Source organism: Oncorhynchus nerka, linkage group LG23, assembly GCF_034236695.1.
Source record: "Oncorhynchus nerka isolate Pitt River linkage group LG23, Oner_Uvic_2.0, whole genome shotgun sequence".
Taxonomy (NCBI): Eukaryota; Metazoa; Chordata; class Actinopteri; order Salmoniformes; family Salmonidae; genus Oncorhynchus; species Oncorhynchus nerka.
In genome coordinates this window covers 38,039,639-38,065,781 of record NC_088418.1, presented here as the reverse complement: position 1 = coordinate 38,065,781, position 26,143 = coordinate 38,039,639, and the positions used below count along the sequence as shown (strand labels likewise).

Below are 26,143 nucleotides of genomic sequence, written 5' to 3'. Positions count from 1 at the left end.
TTAACCATAACATTAAAAATATATATATAATAATTCTATACAATCTACATTAACAATCTAAATGGACCAAAAAGAGACAATAGAAAAAACTTTCAATGGGAATGTGAGAAAATGATGGTAACTAGTCTGGCCCTAATTCAGGTTAATTGTGTTTTTTTAATGTAAGCCAGGGCGGGATCAGCCAGCGGCTATACACCACTCCATTGAAACTACAATGAAATGATAGCAGCAATTCTTAAAACAGGTACGGACAGGGATCGAAAACATGATCTTCAGTTTTTGAAAATGATGCCATAAAAGTTGGCAACCATGCCCCTTCTGTTCTATAAATGTACTAACAGGGATTGAATGCATATTCTTCAGATTACAAGACCAAATGATTTTGCACATCTCTGTTTCCCGCTTAGAATGTCAACATTCTGGAAAGTAGAAGTTGGGTCTTTGCAAAAAAAACATGGAGAAACTGGGGATTGAACCCAGGACCTCATACATGCAAAGCATGCGCTCTACCACTGAGCTACATCCCCGTTCTGGGAAAGAAAAAAATGTTGCTTATTTTTTTAAACGTCACCTTTTTTAACCAGGTAAGTCAGTTAAGGACAAGTTCTCATACACAACTGCGACCTGGCCAAGATAAAGCCAAGCAGTGCAACACAAACAACAACACAGAGTTACACATGGAACAAACAAGCGCACAATCAATAACAAAATAGAAGGGAAAAAAATATTTTAAAAAGGCAATAAATAGGCCATAGTAGCGAAGTAATCACAATTTAGCAAATGAACACTGGAGTGATAGATGAGCAGATGATGATGTGCAAGTAGAAACACTGGTGTGCAAAAGTGCAGAAAGTAAATAAAAACCATATGGGGATGAGGTAGCTAGATTGGGTGGGCTATTTACAGATGGGCAATGTACAGCTGCAGCGATAGGTTAGCTGCTCAGATAGCTGATGTTTAAAGTTAGCAGTGTTGCCAACTCCTCAGTAAGGAAAGTAGCTATTGGCTGTCCTAAAAAAGTCGCTAAATGACGTCATCACCTAATTTGCATAACTGGCCATGATCATGTAATTGTGATGGAGAATGCCTCTACCCTCTGTGTTCCTGCATAAACTCCACCACCCACACTATGATCCAACTAGTGGTCAGTATGCACTACTACACCCTCTCTCACATGAACGCTAACATTACTGGTTTCAGTGGGAAAGATGGTATATGGTTCAGACATTAATGGCAAATATATAAAAAATAAGATACCCAAGTTACCAGAGTCTACAATGGCAGACTGTTAATGTAGAGTAGGGATAGCGAGAAGTAACATTCAAGAATGAAGCAATTATCCCCTCTAGTGGTATACTTTATGCTGTACCAGGTTACTACACACACTGATAATACAAAACATTGAGGACACCTGCTCTTTCCATGACATAGCTTTCACTTGGACAGTCTATGACCCCTTATTGATGTCACTTGTTGAATACACTTCAATCAGTGTAGATGAAGGGGAGTAAAGAAATATTTTAAAACCTTGAGAGAATTGAGACATGGATTGTGTGTGTCATGCAGAGGGTGATTCAGCAAGACAACTGAGATAATTGCCTTTGAACGGGGTATGGTATTAGGTGCCAGGCGCACCGGGTTAAGTGTGTCAAGAACTGCAACACTGCTGTTTTTTTCATGCTCAACCGTTTCCCATGTGTCTCAAGAATGGTCCACCACCCAAAGGACGTCCAGCCAACTTGACACATCATGGGCCATCATCCTTGTGGAACGCTTAGGGCAGCTTGTAGAGTCCATGCCGAAATGAGGCTGTTCTGAGGGGAAAAGAGTGTGCAACTCAATATTAGGAAGATGTTCCTAATCTATTGTGCACTCAGTGTATGTAGTCCTACATGTTTTTAAATAGTACAGTATCACAAACCACAGTACAAAACCATATAAAGTGTGGGCCTGTAGTATCTGTAAATCAACTAAACGTTGTTTGTTATTTCCATATGCAGATAATTTAGCATAATTGTTCATGTAAGCTCTAGGAAGAGAAAATTGTCATAAAATCAAATAGATGAAAAGACAGAAACAAAAATGGTTTTGAACTACAACTTATTTTATTTAAAAAATGTCAAATTCAGTACAAAGTAATGTAGTGCATTGGTGTCTAGATCCCTGCGTGGTTGCAAAGTGTCACAAGAATCCTGTGGGGAGAGAAAACAAGAGAATACATTAAATTAATGGGTGTTAACTAATCAGGGTTCAACAAAGCACTTTAAGTCCTCAATTCCTTCAAAAGAGAGAGAGAAGGAGAAAGGAGTATGGTCCCTGCAGTAGGACTACATGCTGGCCATGAGGTTCTCCAAGTGGTACTCCAGGAGGCTGGAGAGCTCAGTGACCAGCGACTCTGGGTTAAAGTACCAGGCCAGCTGCTGGCCAAAGATGTCATCTAGCCGAGCCATCAGCCTGCCCTGAAGAGAACACCACACAACACAGAAAATGGCTCTGAGTTTACTAGGTTATCAAGAGGAGAGAGACAATTAGAAATACTCCCCCTAAAATGGCATTGAAACCTGATTAACCATAAATAAGGAAGTAAAAAGGAAGTACACTAAGAATATGGAAGTAAACAGGAAGTAACCTCTTGACTTACATTGAGCAGCAGCAGGTATCTGTCAGCCTCTGGCTCCATGTTGGCAGCAGTGGGCAGGAAGGAGTACAGGAGAGCGAACAGGACGCTCCACGAACCCACCAGGGTGCTAAAGGAAACAAAGGAGGAGAAAAGAGGAGAGAAGAGGAATTTAAGTGAAACTGCTAATAGAGAGATATCAAAACATGTACCAGTGAGATGCTACTTACCACCATCAGGGACTTCTGAGCTGTTATCATCCCAAACAGCACCAGCTCAAAGAGGACATCTATCATGTTCACATGATGGATCTAGGACAAGAAAACACGTTTGGAGAAAATAGGAATGATTTCATATAGATCAGCTGCTGTGATGTATAAAAGACATGCATGTGGAAGAACTCAGTGAAACCTGAAAGAGTTAATGAACTCACCTTTGCCTCAGCCAGCTCCCTCTCAATGTCATTCCACTTGGAGGGGTCACTCAGGTAGTCCACAAAATCGTTATAGGTACGGATGAACTTGGCCTCGTCCTATGACAAAGAAAAGAGCATCAGGGACGCTCTCTTTCCCTTGAAAGAGAATGAGTTAGTGAGTTATCATGTGGTTGGCCTGAACCAGGGCGCCCAGGAGGACCTTTCCCGCCACAAACAGATGGTTCCTGCTCAGGGTGGAACCAAGCAGGGTCTAGGGAAGAGTTAGTCTGAGACATCTTCCTCTAGGAGACAGAACAAGAAGTCACAGAGAGAAAAAGGAAAGTGGGTCCACTCACAGTGAAGGCCTGGCGCAGGGAGACGAGCCTCAGGGCGATGTCCTCCACTCTCTTGGTGGTAAGGTAGAGGCTGTGAAAGGGAGGGAATGGAGCATGTCAACCATTAGAGTCAATGGGAGATAACAGCATTGTGACCACTATCCTTCAGGATCTGACAAGCCCAGACTACACAGACATTTAGAGGAACTCACTTTAGCAGAGGAACCTCCCTCTCCTCAGGCAGCAGGTCCTCCTCCCAGCCCTACGACAACAAAACAAGCATTCAAAATCAGTGACCAGTGCAATGACATAACAAACAATCGGTCAATGGAAGGATCTTAATGTTCCTTGTCAATAGTATGTATGTGTGAAACGTCTGACCTCATAGCAGTTGTGGCCCTCAGGCTCTGGGTCAGTGAACTGCTGAGTGGTGGGCGTAGAGAAGGAGGCAAGCCTCCGACCACGCTGAAGAGGAGAGAAGCCCGTCCAGCCCCATGTGGAGAGTAGCGTACACCACTGAAACATCAGTCTGCTGCTCAAAACACACACAACACACCTGTTTACCACACACACGTTATTAGAAAACACACCAAATCTAATGCAAAAATGCCCAGTAATGTCTAGTCTATATACATAGGAAATCGTTTATTTACCTGGTAGCAGCCAGGTGTCACGTCCAGAGACGTCTCGTGGCGGAGGTGAGACGCATAGTGGGTCACCCTGCCAGCCACACGCTGACAGAGAGAGAATAAATGTTAAGGCCAAATGGAATAAGTGAAGAAAAATGTAATACTATTTCAGTAGTATTTACGTCTTACCTGGATCCAAGTGATGGACTGCACTTTGGTGGCACAGTAGGGGATGCCCTCTGGACTAAGCCTGGCTGTCTCCTTGGAGATGGCCCACACCAGTTGAGTCCCCAGGCCTCTCACCCGACTCACGTGGTGCATCCTCACCACCACCTGCTGTTGAGATAAACAACAAAACAACATCAACAAAACCACTTCAGCAATTGCTGTGACACATTTCCATCAAGATCAAATGACTGACAATGTAGATTAGGATTAGGTAGTTACAATGACACATACCTGGGATCCCTCACGCATGTAGGTGATGATGGGGCTGATGAACTGGAAAGTTCTCCAAGCTTTAACCACCGGACTGACATTGTTCTGCACATTACAATACATTCATGTTGGAAACAGTAAACATTGTAACCGTGATGTGACTGTGTGTGTGTGGGGGTCTCTTACCCTGATCACAACAGGTCCACGGTACAGGGGGCTGAACCTAATCGGAATCAGTGGACTCCTAAAGCAGAAAGCAGACAAGAGATTTGTTTCATGTTAAAGAGACACAACTTGAATATCTGAGATATTTTTTAAACATGAAACCCCAAACTTTCAGAAAATTGTACCTCAAGGATAGTCTGCACATCTGGCACATCCTCAAGGATGATAGCAGCATTCTGGACATCAAGGAGGACTGGCAGCTGTGGAACATCTGGCCCATCATCCAATGGCACATCCAACTGGACCTCATCCAGGACAGTTGTTTCTAAAATGAGGAACATTGGAATATAAAATAAACTATTGTTAGGACATAAAACGTATCATAATTGCTAATACTAGCTAGCTAGGTAGCAAAAGTCGATTGCTTAGCAACAGTTACTAAAGTTAATGTTAGCTTGCAAGCTAGCTAGCTACAACATTTCTAGCACAAGCATTTTTGCCAAGTCTGAATGATAGAAATACACAACATTTCGCAAATTATAATGGCATTGTTAAATGTAGTAAAAGAAGAGTTGTAAACTCCACATACCCTCTTCGAAGTCGCTGTTGCTGTCCACCTGTCGACGATCACGAACCCTGCAAAACAGAAAAAGACAAGAAAAACAAGCCACAAATGAATTTGAACAACCTGTCGACGCAGTAGGCCACCGACGTCCACGCACTCTCTCCGCCAGTCTTGAAAAGCACCCAGGCATTTTACAGTCGATTGTTCTCAGGTCTTAAAAATCAAACTAGTTTGTTGTCAGCAGCAAACGGAAGTTGTTTTTTTCGCACAGAAAACGTTCCATAGAACGTTGGTTAGATGTCTCTTGGCAACACACGTTCGAAAATGATTGTTTACAAAATTGACAACTGTGTTGCCATAGTGGACTTCCTCCAAAACCACTGAACCCCTCAACACACCTAAAGAGATTACGGTGCAGACCCTTAGAGGGAGCCGGAACAGGATAACTCCCTCCAAAATCACAAAGACACAGAGGAGGAGGAACTATCCAACACCCAGGGTGAGATAACGAGTGACCTCAGTCGAACACAGCCAGAAAGAGGAGGTGGATAGAGGAGGAGGTTACCCCAGAGGCCATTCCTCCTGTTCATGTGAGCAAGAAAGAGCAGAAGGCTTCTGATCAGCCAAATGGCAGGTAGAGGGAGAGGTCGTAGTGATTCACACCCACAGAGAGAAAGACAACCCACACAACCTCTTGGTTGAGATGAACCACACAAAGGTTGAAGCAGATGGCCTTCAGGGCTAGCCAGTCAGCCTGCCTGCTCTGATCCTCAAGTCAATTGTATTTAAATTCATGTTCATTAAAGATTTTTATTCAAGATTTGAAAAGTCCCATTTACTTAATGATCATTTTTCACTGTCTTCAACCCTCAAGAACCAGGGTGAGTCTGGGTCACCCTTTTCCTGGGCATACACAACTTGCATATCGTCAGAGACTAGGCCGAAACGTTAATCTTTTAACCTTGCCTGAATAAAACAATGCAGTTTTTTAATAGTGAGCAAGTGTTGGGCTTTTTCCTTTTCTATGATGATTCAAATTTTTGGTTGCAGCTCAACTCAACGTTGGTTGAGCGCCCTGTTTTTTTGTTGTCAAATAATACATTTGTTTTTAAATGTACAAGTAAATTATTAAAAGCATTAAAATTTGGATGTTTCCCATTTATTTACACAACCTACTCCACACTTGCAAAGTGAAAGTTTATATTAATGTTCTGAAATTAAGTAGTAAACAGAAGAAAAGCAGAATTGAGTCCAATTATAATTTAATAATTTAATGGTCTATGGTTCAATCCCATTTCTGAAGGTCTGATGAATAATTAATATTGTTCCTCCTCTTCCTTGTGGCAGGCGCAGCAGCACACTGCCCTCCAAAGCCTGCAAAAATAATCGCCGGACTGCCCCTTTCCTAGCTCTGCATGGAACATCCAGTCCTTGGTGACGTGTGGGGTGACATCCGGGATGACCACAGCGACATCCTCTAGAAAGGGAAAAATAGGAACAGAATGTAAACAAATGCAAACCGTAGCTTCTAAACACTGGCCAGTTGAAAGGTTCTACTAAGATGTCAAGACAAACGGCACCTGTCAAAGTGCTCTCTAAGTGTTACTCACCTGCTTGGATGTCAGCTGGCAAAGAGACGAAGACGGCCATCGGGAGAGTCCTTTCTTCAGGTGTGACGTCCACAACCTCCAAGAGGGAAAAGATGGGCTCTGCCTCTGTATTAGAGGTGATGTCCACAACATTCAGGTGGGAAGAAGCCGGGTCTGCCTCTGTATTAGAGGTGATGTCTACAACATTCAGGTGGGAAGAAGCCGGATCTGCCTCTGTATTAGAGGTGATGTCCACAACATTCAGGTGGGAAGAAGCCGGATCTGCCTCTGTGTTAGGGATGATGTCTACAACCTCTAGGTGGGAAGAAGCCGGGTCTGTGTTATGGGTGACAACAACAATCCTGATGAGCTCTACTACTACAAGGCACCAAGATGTCATCGGAACAGGCACCTGTCAGAGTGCTCTCTGTCATTGCTACTCACCTGCTTGGATGTCAGCTGGTAGTGTGGTGGAAACGGCCACCGCGAGGACAGGGGGGACTGGTAGGGTGGCTGCAGAAGCAGCTCTGCACCTTGTCCGCCACAAAGGCACAAACAGAGCTCATATAAAAAGGGCTCTGCAGGTCATTCGTGGAGAAGGACTGACTGATTCTCCAGAGGATCGACCGCACAGAGTCAAAAGCAGCAGCCCGGGAGAAAGGGATGTGAGGGGAAGGGTCCTTTAACATGCAGGAGAACTTCTCCACTACGGCCGCCACCATGCCCACGGCCATCCCGCTTATTAGGATTGGGTGCTCTGAATGCCCTTCCTCTGGCTGAAGCCACAGGGCCAGGAGGAGCCTGGGCACCACCTCCACCTGAGATGGGCTGAGCAGGTTGCTACGGGGCTCATTGGACTGCTCGCCCAGAATGCTTCTCACAGCTCTTTCCACGATGCTGTGGACCTTAGGATCGCAGAAATCAACAAAAAGGAGAAGACAAAGCTAAACTATGTGCAATGTGCTCACAGAGAACACTGTCTTAGTCTGTTTTTGCGTAGTTCCAGATGTGTAGATAAATGGATCAAGTCATATGCAGGGCAGTACATGGAACTTACATGTCAGCTGGCGAGGTGGGGTGCATGGAGCGGCGGAGCTTGCAGAAAGCCTCGTGCTCTATGTCCATAATTTTTAGGCAAGTGTTCACTTCCCAGGCCTGCAGTATGAAACAGGAAGTCCCATTAGTGTAATTTCACAACAGATCTATTCTGCTGTGCTAACTCGTTGTTTAAAGGCTAGTAAAGAGCTCACCACCTTGTAGTATGTCTCTAACTCTCATACTCTTACCAGCCGAGCGAGGTCGTTTCCCTCCTCCAGGGTTTCCTTCCACACCCTTCAAATAAAACACAGAGCAATTCAACTTTACTGGCTTCTGATTTTTCTGTTGTTTATTTTACCTACACCTCCTGGAGTGCTGCTGGAGGCAGGGAATGGCAGTGAAGGTGAGTGCTGACGTGGTACTCACCTCTCCCTAAGGGATTATTTGCCCTGAGACACCAGCCAGTTGCTCATGTGCTCCGTGGTGACATGGGGAGGGACCTGGCCTTGACTCTGGAGCAGCAGATAGTGGACCATGAGCTTCTTCTGCAAGATGAGGTAAGGTGTGAGACCGTGCCACGAAATACCATATCATGTGCTTTAAGAAGGGCCTCTCGTAACATTTCACAACTGCTCATGCCTCACAATTTGCAAGTGATATTAAGAACTCTTATGACCACCTTCTCTAAACTGTCTTGAAATACAACTCTCTTTCTGTTGTTTATGTTTTTGTGGGATGAATCTTACCTGTTTATTGTAATATGTTTCCTCCCAGCAGGCCTGCAGAGTCTGAAAATAAAGGCTGCTTCTACAGAATGAATTTGAAGATAATGAAAATAATGATGCTTTGTTATGCACATTATGCACAGGCATTTACAGTATGCTAAAATTAATTTCTCCTAAGATTACCTTTGTGGGGCCATAAGTGAACTCCGGAATGCACCAAACTCTATCCATGGTAAGATGGGGAAGAAATGTAGCGCTATAGATATACGGGATGCTCTAGAGATAACAGGAATGACTTAAAGTCGCGAATGATCAATGACTGTGGAGTTGTCCAATATGCTGCACTTAGAATTGTGTTGTAGGCGATGTTTGGCGCAAAATAGAATGTTTACATTCTATTGCCATGGAGAAATGGAATGTGTAGAACCTGTATAATTGGGTATGCTTCTATGTCTTTATTTTGTGAAAGATTAAACTCATAAACATTAAGTCATAATGTGTATATGAGGACGTAGGAGCCCGTCCAGATTCATGATGCGATTATCCAGGTGCATGTTGCTTAGACCTACTGTTTTAAAAGTTAAATACATTGTTTATATATGCCTATACAAATCTATCGACCACATCCATTTAAAGCAATGATTGTCAATTGAAAATGTGGTTGTGTTATCCTGTTGTGCGCCTTGAGTGTCCTCTTAAGCACATTATTCCAATATTTTTCCGAGCTCTGAATTGATACAAGGAACACTTTTGCAAAGATATTCGGTTAAAAAAAGAGTATGAATGACAATAAACGTATGACTTGGATTGTATGCACAATAGTGTAGTAAACAATATTGCTCCGCGTGGGAACTTTTGGTGTTTGGAAAGTATCCGTTATAATTCTCCATGGCACGTATCACTTCGTTGTCTTGTTGGTAATAGTAAAGATGCATGACAGTCCGTCCGCATTGTAATAGTTTAAAAGTTATTTTTAATTTTGTTTCTCACATTAAACAGACATTTGAGAACGGAATTGCTTACAGTTGTACCTATGATGCACAGACACACTAAAGCTGTACCGTGTAATTTGATAAGTCAGTTTAAATTATTTGCAGATGTATCCCCCTATTATTTACAAATCGAAAGATGTAACATTTGAAATTAATGTGGCAGAACAGTTTAGCATAGAGTTCCTGTGGGAGTCTTCTTCAGTCTTTTTGCCTCCTAGGCATTTTATTCCCACTGTGTTTGTGTTTGAATAAAGACCCGAAGAATGAAATCAATGTGTGGATGTTGATTGGACAATGTATATGTGCTTTGAAGAATACTTTTTTTTTTTGCATTCCCTGTAGCGTGTATTTTACTGGAGTATGATCAGATTGCTTTGTTTAAACCAGAATAAAGATTTACTCTGAGAAACTATGCTGATTATACCATGATAGCTATTTTTTTTAAAATAAGGAAATGTTTATATGACCCCCTTTTCAAAGAGTCACTCATTTATCACGTTCTAGCAGATATACAGTGCCTTCAGAAAGTGTTCATACCCATTATTAACTTATTCCTCATTTTGTTTTCTTACAGCCTGAATTCCAAATGGATTAAATTATAGTTTTTTTTAATCATCTCACCCAGCTACAGACAATACCCCATAATGACAAAGTGAAAATATGTTTTTTTTTTTTTTTTCTCAAATGTATTGAAAATGAAATACAGAAATATCTCATTTACAATATTCACACAGTATTCATATTTAAGTTTTCACAATACATGTTAGAATCACCTTTGGCAGCGATTAAAGCTGTGAGTCTTTCTGGGTAAGTCTCCAAGAGCTTTGCACCCCTGGATTGTACCATATTTGCAATATCACAATATATACAGTACCAGTCAAAAGTCTGGACACACCTACTCATTTAAGGCTTTTTCTTTATTTTAATTATTTGTTTACAATTTAGAATAATATAGTGAAGACATCAAAACTATGAAATCGCACAATTGGAATCATGTAGTAATTAAAAAAGTGTAAATCAATTTGAGATTCTTCAAAGTAGCCATCCTTGTCCTTGATGACAGCTTTGCACACTCTTGGCATTCTCTCCAACCTTTTCATGAGGAAGACACCTGTAATGCATTTAAATTTACAGGTGTACCTTCTTAAAAGTTAATTTGTGGAATTTCTTTCCTTCTTAATGCGTTTGAGCCAATCAGTTGTGTTGTGACAAGGTAGGGATGGTTTACAGAAGATAGCCCTATTTGGTAAAAGACCAAGTCCATATTATGCCAAGAACAGCTCAAATAAGCAAAGAGAAACAACAGTCTATCAGTCTATTGTTACTTAAGACATGAAGGTCAGTCAATACGGATAATTTCATGAACTTTGAAAGTTTATTCTAGTGCAGTCGCAAAAACCATGAAGCGTTATGATGAAACTGGCTCTCATGAGGAAGACCCAGAGTAACCTCTTCAGTAGAGTTAACTGTACCTCAGATTGGAGCCCAAATAAATGCTTCACAGAGTTCAAGAAACACACACATCTCAACATGCACTGTTCAGAGGAGACTGCGTGAATCAGGCCTTTATGGTTGAATTGCTCCATTGAAACCACTACTAAAGCACAGACACCAATAATAAGAAGAGACTTGCTTGGGCCAAGAAACACAAGCAATGGACCTCAGACTGGTGGGAATCTGCACTTTGGTCTGATGAGTCCAAATTTAAGACTTTTGGCTTTCAATGTGTTTGTGTGTGTGTAAAGAATCCAGGGTGTTTAGTTGGGTCTACTCTTCATTATACAACTATTTGTTGAATGGTTTGAAATTCATCAGAAGCTGCTTTCAATTCATGGTGGCTCTGAATTAGTCTTGATGGAGACAGTTTGTTTTGCCAAGGAAAGTGAAAAGGACTGAGGGAAAGTAAAATGGAAAATACATGGAAAGAAACATGGAAGAACCTCAAAGAACATAGCATTTTCAAGATCATGTAACATCAAACATAACATCAAAATGCATCTTATATTCCTGCCCTGACAGAAAAACTACATGATTTCACATGTTGAAAATCACAAGATTTCAACTTACATTTTATGTGAAAACATGTTTTGGAACACATCGTGATCACATTTTCACATGTGTAGTTTAATGTAATCACATTGTCACGCCCTGACCTTGGAGATCCTTTTTACGTCTCTATTTTGGTTTGGTCAGGGCGTGAGTTGGGGTGGGCATTTCTATGTGTTGTGTTTCTATGATTTTCTATCTCTATGTTTTGGCCGGGTATGGATCTCAATCAGGGACCGCTGTCTAATTGGGAACCACATGTTTTTGAAATTGACTTTCTTTATGGCACTTTTGTTTGAGCTTCATTGTGTATTGTTTTGTCATTTCATGTGCTCAAACAGCCGTGACACACATATTGCTTTACATGTTATCACATTATCTTCACATAAGATTATATGAAAACATGTTTTTGGAACACTTCCCATGTTCACATGTGAAATTCATGTGGTTTTTGCGTATCTGACTGGATAGGATGGGTGATTCAGCAGAGGACAGAGTGAAGCTGACCAGCCAACAGGAGCTGTGTGTCCCTGACAAGCAGGCCACCAAACGCCCTGCAGTTCCACACTCAAGGTTCTTAATAATGCTTTAAAATGCACATGTACGATTGTTCATGTGTAATTTGTTGAAAACAAAGTAACTAAAAACAGACACCCATTTATTATTTAAACCCCCACATTTGTTTATATATTTGTCTTAATGAATCTAAATGGTATTTTCTACATACTTTAGCGTTAGCAGTCCATCAGGCTAATAGATGGCGCTGTTGCACTGTTGTAGCAGGAGAAACAGCAAGTTCTGGCTAAGCACTCACCATTCTGCAGAATAAGGACCAGAACTTTACATAGGTAAACTGTGTGTGTTTTTACTATTACAGGTACGTAACAGCACTTCAAAACGTTCAAATAGATACACAATATGTAATAACATGCTATTTAACAACTTTGTCAAGCTATTATCACGTTAGGAAAGGTTTTGTTTTGGCTTTGTGTTGAATTGAGTGAGAGAAGGTGATTTACATTGAGTGAGAGTATATGTTAGCTTGATGCTAGCTGAGGTTAAAAAAAACATTTAGTCACCCAGACTGTTTACTGAGTAGCTTACTTGTACTGGATTTAGTCTAGGAGATTTTTTATCAAGATTCCATTTGTTAGGGATTTCTGAGTTGGTTTTAGATGTTATTGGTTGTTTTGTGTAAAATTGTGCTCACTAGCTGGTAAACTGGCCGAGCACGCTCAGTCTGGTGGACTTTTAGTGCATACAGTGAGAGAGAGACGATTTTCTGGAGGTGCCACTATCTTAAAGCTGAATGTATTGTCACTTTTCTATAGAGGTAGAGGTATATAGAAAAACAGTCAGTTATTTATGGTTTCATATATAGGTGCTTCTATTGTATGAATGTGAAATACATTGTGGTTTTCATGGGAAACCGTACACTAAGACAGGGTTATTTGTGGAACATTTTTGAATTCTGCTTTAGGTAAAGTGCATTTATGTTGTGTAATTGTGTGCAAGTGTGCACTTGTTTGATGTGAATATATTCAAAGTACTAACAAGAAAAAAGACAATTGAACAAGAGAAAAAAAACATTCTTCAGAATAAAGAAAGCGGCAGAACTTTGCAGACGTAAACTTGTGTCCATTCTTTTTACTATTGCAGGCCACCTCAGCTACACATGTACTGTCTGCACACGCATCCACGCATGCACATACACACGGACAAACACACACTTATGTTCTCTCGTGTTTTTCAGCAGTTCGTCGTGGCCCTGTCGTTCGCCTCCTTCACCAAAGCTGTCAGGGACCTACATGAAATGCCATCACTCAGAGACACTTTGACCTGTCCAGCTCTCTCATCGGACTCATAGACGGCAGCTTTGAGATGGGTATCAACAAAAACATTGAGTTTCTTGAGAATTCATGAGGTAAAAACCAGATACAGACTACAGTATGATCCATTTTTTTGTGGCTCAGAATCTGCTCTCATTACTGTCCAGTTTTATAGTTGTTCCTATTAATTGATTGACTGGCTTTTGTCCATGACTCTACTGTCAAACCCCTAACATTGTTTTATTTGATGCTGTGTTGTTGCAGTCTAATATCCAAAGTGACATGCCATTTTTAGTTGAAAAAAAACTGTGTTTATAATTTGTGATTCCTGACTACTGTAGTGTTGTGGTTTCTTGCAGGTAACCTGCTGTTCCTGGCTGTGGTCAGCCATTTTGGGGAGAAGCTGCACCGGCCCAGGCTCATTGCTATGGGCTGTTTCGTCATGGCTGTAGGATCCTTCCTCACAGGCCTGCCACAAATCTTCATGGGACGGTAAAAACTGAAATACTGGTTAAACTTGTACTTGAAGAGATACTCCAATGCGGAGGATAGTTTCACTTTAGAAATAAAGAAATGCATCCAGTTGTTGATTAATCTCAGTTAACTTCGAACTAAAGTCTTGCGTAATTGGTCAGCTGCTTGATTATGTTTTGGGGCCATACATGTTAAGAGAAGGGATTAACTTGTTATGGCTGCAATCCCATTAACGGGATAAGTGTCATCAACAACCGGCTGAATAAGCATAGCGCTACATTCAATAAATATTACTAAAAATATTTATATTCATGAAATCACAAGTGCAATATAGGAAAACACATCTTAGCCTTTTGTTAATCCACCTGTCAGATTTTGAAATTATGTGTCACGATCGTCGTATGGAGTAGACCAAAGCGCAGCGTGGTTAGAATACATTCTTCTTTATTAAATGAAGAACACTTAAACAAAACGAACATGACCGCTATATAAACAATGTGCTAACGTGCAAAATAACATATCCAAATAACTCCGTTTGTTTGTCCAAAAACCCAAAGAAGATGGCTGCCTAAATATGGTTCCCAAAATCAGAGACAATATAAACCTGTCTTTCACAGTGAGAACCAATCTAGGCAACCATAGACCAACATAAACACCTAGATGAAAACAACCCCATAAATCTACAAAAACCCTAGACAGTACAAACACCCTAGAATAAGACAAAAACACACATATCACCCATGTCACACCCTGACCTAACCAAAATAATAAAGAAAACAAATAATAAGGTCAGGGCGTGACATTATGGGTTTCGCCTGCAAATCAATACTCACAGACAATTTGTGTAAGTTTATCGATCCAATACTAATAAAACATTATTAGTAACTGAGCATCAAGTAGCTTGGTTATTTTTATATCCAAAATACCTCCGTTTGTTTGGCAAGGTTATGTTCAGAAATCCACCTCAATCCTATAAAAATGAGCAGAACTGAAAACGCACACAAATTGTCTCAAATAGTTTCCAGGAATGTCCAAAATTCAGAAACATGTCAAACGTTTTTGACCCATAAACAATCAATCCTACTAATTGGTTGTTTTTAAAATATGATAAAGAAATCAATAAATAAATCAACTGCAAATTCTGACTTTCACAGTCTTAAAATAAAGGAGACCTAAAACAGGGAAAAGGATTAAATTTCAAATTGTTGCTGAGCAAAACTCATGTCACCACTTGCCGCAAGGTTATCTTTCTGAGCTTCAACTGTATACAGCTCATTTTTCAAAATAAAAGCCTGAAACTATTTTCAGTCTGAAATATTTGACTGTTCACACCTGAGACATAAACTGAACCAGTTCCAAGAAATCTGGTTAATAAAATCCTTTTCAAATGGAGCAAAGTCAGGATATGGAAACATTAAGAAGTTTTCAAAATGGACGAAGCCACTTCCTGTTTTGATTTTCCACCTAGGTTTGCAAGTTCCCAGACATTTCTGGGGGTAATGGCCCTATACCCTCCGACAACAGGTCCCAGATGTGCTCTTCCAGATCCAAGGCACCTGCAACCATGGCAGAACATTTCTGGGGGAAATCATGCCAGAACGAGCAGTATGGCAGGTGTCATTGTCATACTGGAGGGTCATGTCAGGATGAGCCTGCAAGCAGGGTACCACATGAGGGAGGAGGATGTCTTCCCTGTAATACACAGTGTTGAGACTGCCTGCAATGACAACAAGCTTAGTCCGATGATGCTGTGACACACTGCGCCAGACCATGACGGACCCTCCACCTCCAAATCGATCTCGCTCCAGCGTACAGGCCTCGGTGTAATGCTCATTCCTTCAACGATAAACGTAAATCCGAGCATCACCCCTGGTGAGACAAAACTGCGACTCGTCAGTGAAGAGCACTTTTTGGCAGTCCTGTCTGGTCCAGCGACGTTGGGTTTGTGCCCATAGGCGACGCTGTTGCCGGTGATGTCTAATGAGCACCTGCCTTACAACAGGCCTACAAGCCCTCAGTTCAGCCTCTCAGCTTATTGCGGAAAGCACTGATGTAGGGATTGTGCGTGGGACACATGGAAAACAGTGTTTAAACCACAGATCTTCATTGTAAAGGAAGTTACTTGGATTTTTACGAATTATCTTTGAAAGACGGGGTCCTAAAAAAGGGTTGTATATATAGTTTATATATATATAGTATTTACAAATTCACCACATTTATGATTTTATATGGGAATCAAAAAGCTTTCATTAATGTTCACCATGTGCTGATGTGCTCAGCACTGTCAACTGACCCCATTATGACATCACAATAACAGAAGCCTTGCCATGATATCATTGCTGGTTCCATCTGACAAACAAAATTTCATTTCCACTCATTTCATGATAGATCTCTCACAGTGATAGGTTATAAGTTCTTATTTTGAGTGTTAATATTTATCATCAATGGCTTATCGAGGGAGTTTGACAAACTCCAGAAGGAGAACTCACAGATGAAGAGCGTCATCGAAAACTTGAGGAAGCAAAACATGGCTTTAAACCAACAGGATGACCAGGACAAGTTTTCAAGTTTTGTAAGGCTCATCAGTTTTTCAAACGGTTTTCCTAAAATATCCCTGTTTATTTTGTGGTTTCATAGACATACAGTAGGCCTACATCCATAAAATCTTTAGCTTAAAAGTTTTTTATGACACACTGTAGAAACTATTTTGCCTACTTCACTTCTGCTATACATTTCATACTGTACCATTGTGATCCAGGGCTATCAGGAGAGCTACGCAATCGCAGAGGGCCATCGTGGCTTCATCAGTGATGCCAGACTTCTGCAGATGCAGAGAGCTGAGAGAGAGGCCATGGAATCAAAGCAAAGAAAGATAAGTGCTATCCATGAGAATTATGTCCGGACTGCTCTCATCAGGGTTGGCAGCACCTTCTCGCACCACTTCGTCCCCCTCGAAAGCTCCACCAAGGCCTTTGCCACGAAGGTTTGAACACATAGCTCTGGCCCCACTGAAGAACGTGGCGGGGGAGGAGGGAGCCCAAGTTCGACCCGGATCTCACTCTCTGGAGTCCAATCCGGGAAAATAAATCATTCAGCAGCAGTAGCGTGTGGCCTGTTCCCGTCCCTCCCACTGGAGCTCCCTCCAAGAGGGGCAAGAAGAAGAAGGGCAGGCGGGAAGTCAAAGCCCTGAAAGTCCAGGCGGACCAGGGCTGTGCTGACAACAACGGACCCATTGACCTGATGGAGGAGGTGAGGGACATCGAGGCACACCTGAAGGAGGAGGCCTGGAAGGTAGGATGGACTTCGAATTTATTGTAAATGTGAAAATTTGCAGTTCAGAATTATACTTGGACTGATAAATTGCCAAAACAGATAGTTGTTCCATGTCTTAAAATCAAATCAAACTTTTATTTGTCACATGTGCCGAACACAACAAGTGTAGACCTTACCGTGAAACCAACAGTGCAGTTCAAGAAGAGTTAAGAAAACATTTACCAAATAAACTAAAGTAAAAATTAATAATAATTAAAGTAACACAATGACATAACAATAACGAGGCTAAATACAGGGGGTATCGGTACCGAGTCAGTGTGCGGGGGTACAGGTTAGAAAGGATACTCTTTGACAGCATGATAGAATAGATCCTAGAATACAGGATCTCTCTGTGTATTAGTTTATGTATATACTAGTTCTATATGTATTTCTATGATGGGAGCATTATTTTCTGGTCTACACCAAAGGTGGTACATGAGGTGAAGGCCATGGGCAGGAGAAGTTTGAGCTCAGACATGTCCATGGGGGAAATAGCCACCAGCTCTCTGGGAAGCCTGAGCTCAGTGGATATGAACACCCCTGCGGAGCTCTGTGACTACTTGGATGTTGGCACCCCGGTCAAGTTGCGTGACAGCCCACCCAGGCCTGCTCCCCCCTCCTACCAAGCCCAGGAGCAAACAGCCTCGGCCTATAAGGTTCCTTAGCCTGCCACCGGCTCAGGTCAGTCCCTCTCATGTACTCACACTAATGTAAATAAGACAGGGAGATGAAGCTAGGTAGGGTGATAGAAAAACAGTAGGAAGGGAAGGGACACAAATGGCTTTAGTCCAGGGCTAAGACATTTTTCCACACTTGATTTGCCTGTTTCACTGTGAGATCACCTTTACTCAAGGCTAATTGGACCCTTCTTCTGAGCAGGGTGAGCACCAAAAATATATGTGCTAAATTTAAAATGATATCATAATGAACTAGTGTTAAAAGCTACAAACAGATATGGAAATGAGTAAATAGATAAATAAATACATACAGTTCATAGAGAGATAGACGTCTGCTGTCAACCCATAGACAAGATGGCAGCCAGTGAGCCAAAGGGCCAATGATGATTGGTGAGCATTCACTGTAGACAAGACCAATGGGGCTAGGCTAAAGGAAGCACAGTGTAGTGTCCTTGGAAATGTAGATTTGAGCTACAGAGCGTAGAAACTTCTGAATTTAAGAGACCAGAGTCCTAATTGATGAACATCATTATAATGTTTTGGGAAAATGTTGTGGAAAATGCTTACGTTTCTTTCACTAAATTGCCGGGAGAAGAAGATCGAGGGCTTGACCTCCGTGTTATGGCTCAGAACCACATGGACATACTGATGCCTAAACTCCATGATATCTGCCTTGCCATTATAAATGAGGTAGCTGTATTCATTCGCTGTCCTATTCATTCATCTGCACAAATCTGCTACATTTGGAGAACAAGTTAAATGATTGTGTCATGTTTCTGATGTTCGTGGGTTGTACAGCTCAACATTAATAGCTGGTCCTGTGCGTGTTATGATTCAGGTGAAGAACCTGCGCTCTGCAGTGTCCTGTGCTGCCATGGCCACACTGGGTGACATGTACGTCCACCTCCAGAGGGCCATGGACAGTGAGGTGGAGGGGACGGCACGCGTGCTGCTGCACAAAGCGAGGCCAACGCCTTCATCCGGCAGGGCGCCAACTTTGCCCTGGGTCACATGGTGCAGAGCTGCACCCCTACCCGTGTCATGAATGCCCTGCTGGTCAGTGGGCTGAGGTAAAGAGGGAGAGGGGTCAATTAACACTCACTAAGGGGTAGATCCGGACTTCCACGAATTATCCCATTATCCAATCCTCAAAATTGAGAAGATTGAAATACTGCTAGTTTTTAATTAACTGCCTTTTTCATCAGCATGCTAGGTTATTCCACAACACTTCCGGCAGCAACTCACCCCAACGCTAGACGTCACATTTGAATGGAATCAGATTTTTTTGTTATGTCTTATACTTCCTTGTGTTGTGTACTTAGCCATTGGTGGAGAGGTACTGTCTACTGATGTGTGCTAGCCTTTGGGGAGTAACAAGTCATTTATAAACCTTTATGAAGTGTATATATAGTGAACACTTTAGATTAGGGGCTATTAGTGAGGTATTAGTAAGTGCATGTACTCACATTCATAAATGCACTCATTAATAAATACACCATTTGGGACATTTATAAATACATATATAAATGGGGAGTCAAACCATTAATCAACCATTAACAAATGCCTTGACAATAACTCCTTTATAACTGGTTTATAGTACATTAGTAGTACATTATTAATCATTTACAAATTGTGAACATACTATGATCAAACACCTTGTTAATTATCTGATAAATCATGAACAAATCATTTAAAATAGCATTTATAAATGTGTAAATAACTATTTATAGATTTCTTGACATTTACAAATGTAGGAATAATGATTAATTAATGGTAAGTAAACTCTTTTACAAACAGTTTATTAATGGTATATTAAGGGACCTTAATACAAAGCCTTACCGAACATTTTGATCCATTGATGATACTTCATCAATACAATCCATTATCATTCATCTCCTAACTCATGTATCTCTATGACATGTAACTGATGTGCTCTGTTTTTCCTTCCTCAGTCACCGTAGCGCTGCGGTGAGGAGCTGCACTGCTCAGGACCTGGAGAGACTGGCTGAGGTCATGGGGACGGCTCGTCTCCTGTCGGGGAAGAAAGGCCTCAGTGACCGTTTCTTGATTGCCGTCAGTAAATTGGCTGTGGACCCTGCACAGGAAGTCAGGTGGGAAGTTCCTCCTGTAAAGTAGCTTGCTTCAACATAACAGTTAAGGCCGGGATTCAATCCATGGCTCGCTATAGCACTAGATCGCCGACAATGCAGCTTTTAAAGGTAATTTAGTCTAGAGTCAACATCTGCAGTGTTTTACACAAATACAAATTGAAATTGACTTTAAAAGCCACATTGTCGGCTGTCTACAGCATCTATGCTAAAGGGTGTCATGGATTGAATTGCAGATTTTAGGTATTCCAAAACAACCACAGGTTCTCTTGGAGGGGAATAGTAATTGAAAACAAAAAGGAAAAATTATGAACACAAATAAGTTCTACGTGGCATAGGAAAATCCAAGTCCAGGCACTCATGTGGGTTTGAAAGTTAAAAAGACAAAAGCTTAGCCGGGATGTTTGGCCGGCAGGGATGTTCTTCTCCCATCGCCAACTAGTGACCTCCTGTGGTGGGCGGGGTGCAATGCACGGACACGGTCGCCAGGTGTATGGTGTTTCCTCCGACACATTGGTGCTTCCAGGTTAAGCGGGCATTGTGTCAAGAAGCAGTGCGGCTTGGCTGGGTTGTGTTTCGGAGGATGCACGGCTCTCGACCTTCGCCTCTCCAGAGTCCTTGTGGGAGTTGCAGCGATGGGAAAAGATTGTCACTATCAATTGAATACCACGAAATTGGGGTAAAAATTACAAATGTAAATGAGTCCAGTTCAGTTTCCTTCCTTCTGTTTGGTGTCTAATGAAGACAACCCTACTTGATCACAGTGGTCGGCCTGAGCCAAGCGCTGTGCAGATTCGCTAAGATTTTCATAATAACGAACGGTTAATACCCAGTTGTTATATTGGTGAGATGATTCGTAGATCAGGTAATGCGGTGCATTACTCAAACGACCCTCTTGCAAATTCTACCTAATGTATGTCTTATTTTTTTCTCAGGTTGCCATCAATTGAGTACTGTTTTTAATCACAGACAGCAGAAATTATTTGATATGTTACACGTTTAAGATGATATTAATATCTTTGTCCACAGGCATCATGGTCGCAATATCTTGAGAAACGTGGCCATCAATGGCGACTTTGCTAAAATGTGGGACAAATTCGCTCTGAGGAAAGAAAGAGAATCTTTGAGGGAGGTCATCTCAAAGGTTAACCTCAAAGAAAAGTAGATTCTCTCTAGATTATTAGAAGTGTGACAAATGAGCTGATATGATTACAGAAATCCAATCCCACTGGGCACAGATCAGTTCCATGTCTTGTTTTGATATAAAATTTGGGAACTCAACCAAAATGTGAAATCAACCAAAAATGTTGGTTAAAAGGTGGGTGAAAAAAATCCAATTGTGTTTTCTTCGGTGATTCACCATCATCACATAGATTTTTTGTTGTTGAAATGAGGTGGAAACAACGTTTATTCAACCAGTTTTTGCCCAATGGGATGAATTTAATATACTGTTAAGATTATATCTTTCTGTCTTTTCTCTTTTTCAACAGGAATATCTGAATATTTCCCAACTTGACTATTATCCCCTCCAGTCCCCAAACTCCAATATTTTAGTTCATTCTAAGACATTTGACACTATCATCCAAACCCCCATGTAAATGTATCTTTAAACTGCATTGACTCCTTGTCCAAGTCCTGAATCCACTATAAGGCCATATGAACCACATTCAAAGCACGAAATGACCTTTCCTCAAAGCTCCTATCTGATCTGCCAGCTCAATAGTGGTCTACTGAAACCATACTCACCATCTCAGGGGGTTCTCAGATCATCAACCACTGACCTCCACACCATCCTCAAAACCAGCAGTCCTCTTTTGGAGGCAGATTGGTCAGTGGATTTTCATCAATACTTCTCCAATACTTCTGGACTATGAGAACATTCTTTGGACAATAAAATTAGGTAAAATGGAAGCTGGCTACAGTCTCAGTTTTATCCTCCAAGACAGAGTGAGGATGTGATCAGGGCCAGATTACTGAATGGGCAAGCAGGGCACCTGCCCTGTGGGTCCCGACCTCCAGGGTATATCATCATAAGATCCAAAACTAAAAGTATAGTGGATGTATATTATAGTATGTGGACGTTTTACAATTCGTGAGCTCGTTTCATTATTTGTAGCCATGTTTTATGTACATTTGTGCTCATTTTGTGGAAATTTGTGAGCATTTAAAAAAATGTCGTGGGGTTGTTTTATATCAATTTGCTTACTGGTGCTCTTCCATGCCGTCCCTAGGAGGGGTGCATCACTTGAGTGGGTTGAGTCACTGATGTGATCTTCCTGTCTGGGTTGGCGCCCCCCCTTGGGTTGTGCCGTGGCGGAGTTCTTTGTGGGCTACACTCGGCCTTGTCTCAGGATGGTAAGTTGGTGGTTGAAGATATCCCTTTAGTGGTGTGGGGACTGTCCTTTGGCAAAGTGGGTAGGGTTATATCCTGCTTCTATGGCCCTGTCCGGGGGTATCGTCGGATTGGGCCACAGTGTCTCCCGACCTCTACTGACTCAGCTTCCAGTATTTATGCTGCAGTAGTTTATATTTCGGGGGCTAGGTTTAAGTCTGTTATATCAGGAGTATTTCTCCTGTCTTATCGGTGTCCTGTGTGAATTTAAGTATGCTCTCTCTAATTCTCTCTTTCTCTTGTTCTTTCTTTCTCTCTGAGGACCATGCCTCAGGACTACCTGGCCTGATGACTCCTTGCTATCCCCAGTCCACCTGGCTGTGCTGCTGCTCCAGTTTCAACTGTTCTCCCTGTGGCTATGGAACACTGACCTGTTCACCGGACGTGCTCCCTGTCCCAGACCGGTTGTTTTCAACTCTCTCGAGACAGCAGGAGCGGTAGAGATACTCAATGATCGGCTATGAAAAGCCAACTGAACACACATAGGGTCGGTTTGGTGGTTTCTTCAAGTTCAATGGTTTGAGCCAAAGCCGAAGAGACTCTTCATCCATAGGAGGTGGGTGCAAATCAAAAGGTGCACAGCTGCACAACTGCACTCCAATCTCAAAATAGTTTAGTGGTCAAAACCTTCCTGCTCCATGAACAGCTTCCGTTTCTGCCAGTTATTGTGGCATCCCATTACCGAACATTAAATGCCTGTTTTGCATGAATCCATGTTTGGGAAGTGCTTAAGTAGTACCCCACAAAAAAATATATAAAACAGACCTCGCCCATATTTCCATTGAAACCTGGACAGAACCAAACCAATCAGTTAAGTATTGTCATGACCAGACTAGATCATAAAGGAACAATTGTCCAGACAGAGGATTGAGTTAATGAATTGACCGTTTATTAACCCAACTTTACACAGGCTACTGTTTGGCCATAGCCAACGCCAAATAAATTATAGATACCCTACAAACCTTCTCTTGTGAAGCCCAGACGTAAGAGGAAGAACAATGGCTAAACCTTAACTTCCAATGCTCCATCCCCCTGCCCAATCCCCCTGCACGCCACTCCGCCAACCACCAGGGTCCCGGCATCAGAACATTCCAGGCATTACCGTGATTGGCAGATAGCAGGTTGATTGGCCTGTCGGACCCCGCGAACACTAGGTACTGGTAAGTACAACACAACCAACTAATAGCCTAACACATAACACACAGCTGTCTGTGCGTGTTGCTACTGTATATAGTGGGTGAAGGCATTCACAGCCGACCGCTCAGACGGGTGAGGGCATTCCAGCCAACCATTTTTTACTTGGTCCTTCTAGCCGGATTTAGTGACCAACAGTTTTTTACATGGTCCGTCATTTCTCCAGATTTAGCCAACAATAGATTTTTACAGATAACCAAGATACATGTAATACCCTTGTTTGAAGTAGATCAGGACATTCTCTATGGAAGACATGAACGGTAAAATAACGAAGGAACCTCTTTCAAGTTCAGCCGCAAGTTATTGCAGGAATTATAACGTTGACTATTTCTCTCTAAACCATATACCTTTGACTATTACGAGCCTGCTGCTGCCTACCACTGTTATATAAATAATCTAATATCAAGCATTACTAGCAGACCAACGCTCTGGTTAAACCGGATGTCCTCAGATGACTGAGGACACTGGGCCCAGAGTTAAGTCTAGAGCCTGTGTGCAATAACATAATTATCCTCGCACAAAACAGTTCAAGGGAAGGACACATGGCTGCCATCACTCAAAATATACTCCCCTGCTAACTACAAAGGACAGCCTGCAACACTAACGAGCTTAGAGTGCCAAACTATCTCACTGACATTGAACCCTACATGCACACCTGCATAAACAGGAAACACCTGTGCCTAAAGCAGACACTGCTAGTTTCCCCTATCTTACGTTTCCTTGACACACAAACATCTCATGAGCAACGCACACTCACACTCCACCCCCCCCTCCCGGTCGGGTGACGTGAGCAGAGGACTCTGCTGTGCACCAATGGGGCTCCTGCTAGAGCAGGCCTGCCTCCAACTCTTCAGGACCAGTCAGAAGACCAACACGACGAGACTCCACCTACATTATTCTGTGTATACATTCTGTTGTAAACTCTGGCGAGGCAGCCTAATTATTCTGACTCCTCACAGAGTCACATTGCTTAGGTCCGTGCACGATATCTTTGACTCAATAAACTGCCTTTTTGCTACACTTGATTCCACTCTGTCCAGCGTCGTTGTTTTGCATTCCCTCTCCAGTATGTAAACACCAACACAACCCCTCAGTCAGACTGCTCTATCAAATATCAAATCATAGACTTAACTATAATAAACACACAGAAATACAAGCCTTAGGTCAAATCTGGAAACTATCACCTCGAAAACAAAACTTTTATTCCATTCCGTATTTTATCTAACGGGTGGCATCCATGAGTCTAAGTATTGCACAACCTTCAATGTTATGTCATAATTATGTAAAATTCTGGCAAATTAGTTCGCAAAGAGCCAGGCGGCCCAAACTGTTGCACAACGTTATTAACCCTGATTTCACCTGGTTAATATTGCCTGCTAACCTGGATTTATTTTTCGCTAAATATGCAGGTTTAAAAATATACACTTGTGTATTGATTTTAACAAAGGCATTGAAGTTTATGGTTAAGTACACATTGGAGCAACGACAGTCGTTGATGGATTGTTTTTTATAAGATAAATGTAATGCTAGCTAGCAACTTACCTTGGCTTACTGCATTCGCGTAACAGGCAGGCTCCTCGTGGAGTGCAATGTAATCAGGTGGTTAGAGCGTAAGGGTGCAAGATTGGATCCACCCCAGCTGACAAGGTAAAAATCTGTTGTTCTACAACGTTCCTAGACCGTCATTGTAAATAAGAACGTGTTCTTAACTGACTTGCCTAGTTAAATAAAGGTGTAAAGAAAAAAATATATATTTTCTTTTTAAATCGGCAAAATCGGCGCCCAAATATACCGATTGTTATGAAAACTTGAAATCGGCCCTAATTAATCGGCCATTCAGATTAAACGATCGACCTCTAGTTAATACCCTATTGTCATCACCCTAGACCATGGGTGTCAAACTCTGGCCCGTGGGGTAATTATATTTGGCCCGCGAGACAATACCAAATTACTACTAGAGCTGGCCCGCCGGTATTATACAGCGCATTCACCACTAATACTACGAATCCCATAATGCTCTGCTGTTTTCGCGCGCCAATCAGGACAGGACCCAGAAACGCTCTCTCCTCTGTGACAGTAGTCATAGCAACATAGACGCTACAACTGTCAGCGAGCTAACCCTTCCCAAAAATGGCGAAAAGAAAGGCAGAAAACAGGAGCTTTCTGGACAAGTGGGAGGCAGAATATCTGTTTACATATGTAAAAGACAAACCTGTTTGTCTTGTTTGTGGAGTCAACGTGGCTGTAAGTAAGGAGTACAACATTAGACGACACTATGAAACGAAACACCATGACAAATACAAGGACCTGGACATGACTCAAAGGAGCCAGAAAGTAGAGGAGATGAAAAGAAGTTTGGTTTCACAGCAGAATATGTTTAAAAAAGCCACATCACAAAGCGAGGCTGCTGTAAAGGCTAGTTATATAGTGGCAGCAGAGATCGCAAAATCAGCCCGGCCCTTTAATGAGGGAGAGTTCATGAAAAAGTGCATGATGAAGGTTTGTGACCTCGTATGCCCAGAGAAAAAACAAGCATTTTCAAACGTGAGCCTGAGCAGGAACACAGTAGCTGATCGCACATGTGATCTTGCCACCAATCTGTA

General features: G+C 42.0%; 2 long non-coding RNA genes and 1 other non-coding gene across 3 annotated transcripts; 1 reads left to right on the top strand and 2 right to left on the bottom strand.

The window, feature by feature from the left end:
* Window positions 1–455: 455 nt before the first annotated feature.
* Window positions 456–527, bottom strand: trnaa-ugc (transfer RNA alanine (anticodon UGC)). The gene has a single exon. It is a non-coding gene; the product is annotated as a tRNA-Ala (tRNA).
* Window positions 528–3,226: 2,699 nt separating this feature from the next.
* On the bottom strand, window positions 3,227–3,812 carry LOC115106083 (uncharacterized). The gene is made up of 4 exons (XR_010460767.1): window positions 3,749–3,812; window positions 3,580–3,629; window positions 3,389–3,458; window positions 3,227–3,303 (listed from the first exon to the last, which is right to left on the bottom strand). It is a non-coding gene; the product is annotated as an uncharacterized LOC115106083 (long non-coding RNA).
* A 14,639-nt stretch (window positions 3,813–18,451) lies between these two features.
* Window positions 18,452–24,551, top strand: LOC115106227 (uncharacterized). Its single transcript, XR_003860007.2, has 3 exons — window positions 18,452–18,536; window positions 18,685–18,916; window positions 19,799–24,551. It is a non-coding gene; the product is annotated as an uncharacterized LOC115106227 (long non-coding RNA).
* Window positions 24,552–26,143: the final 1,592 nt, after the last annotated feature.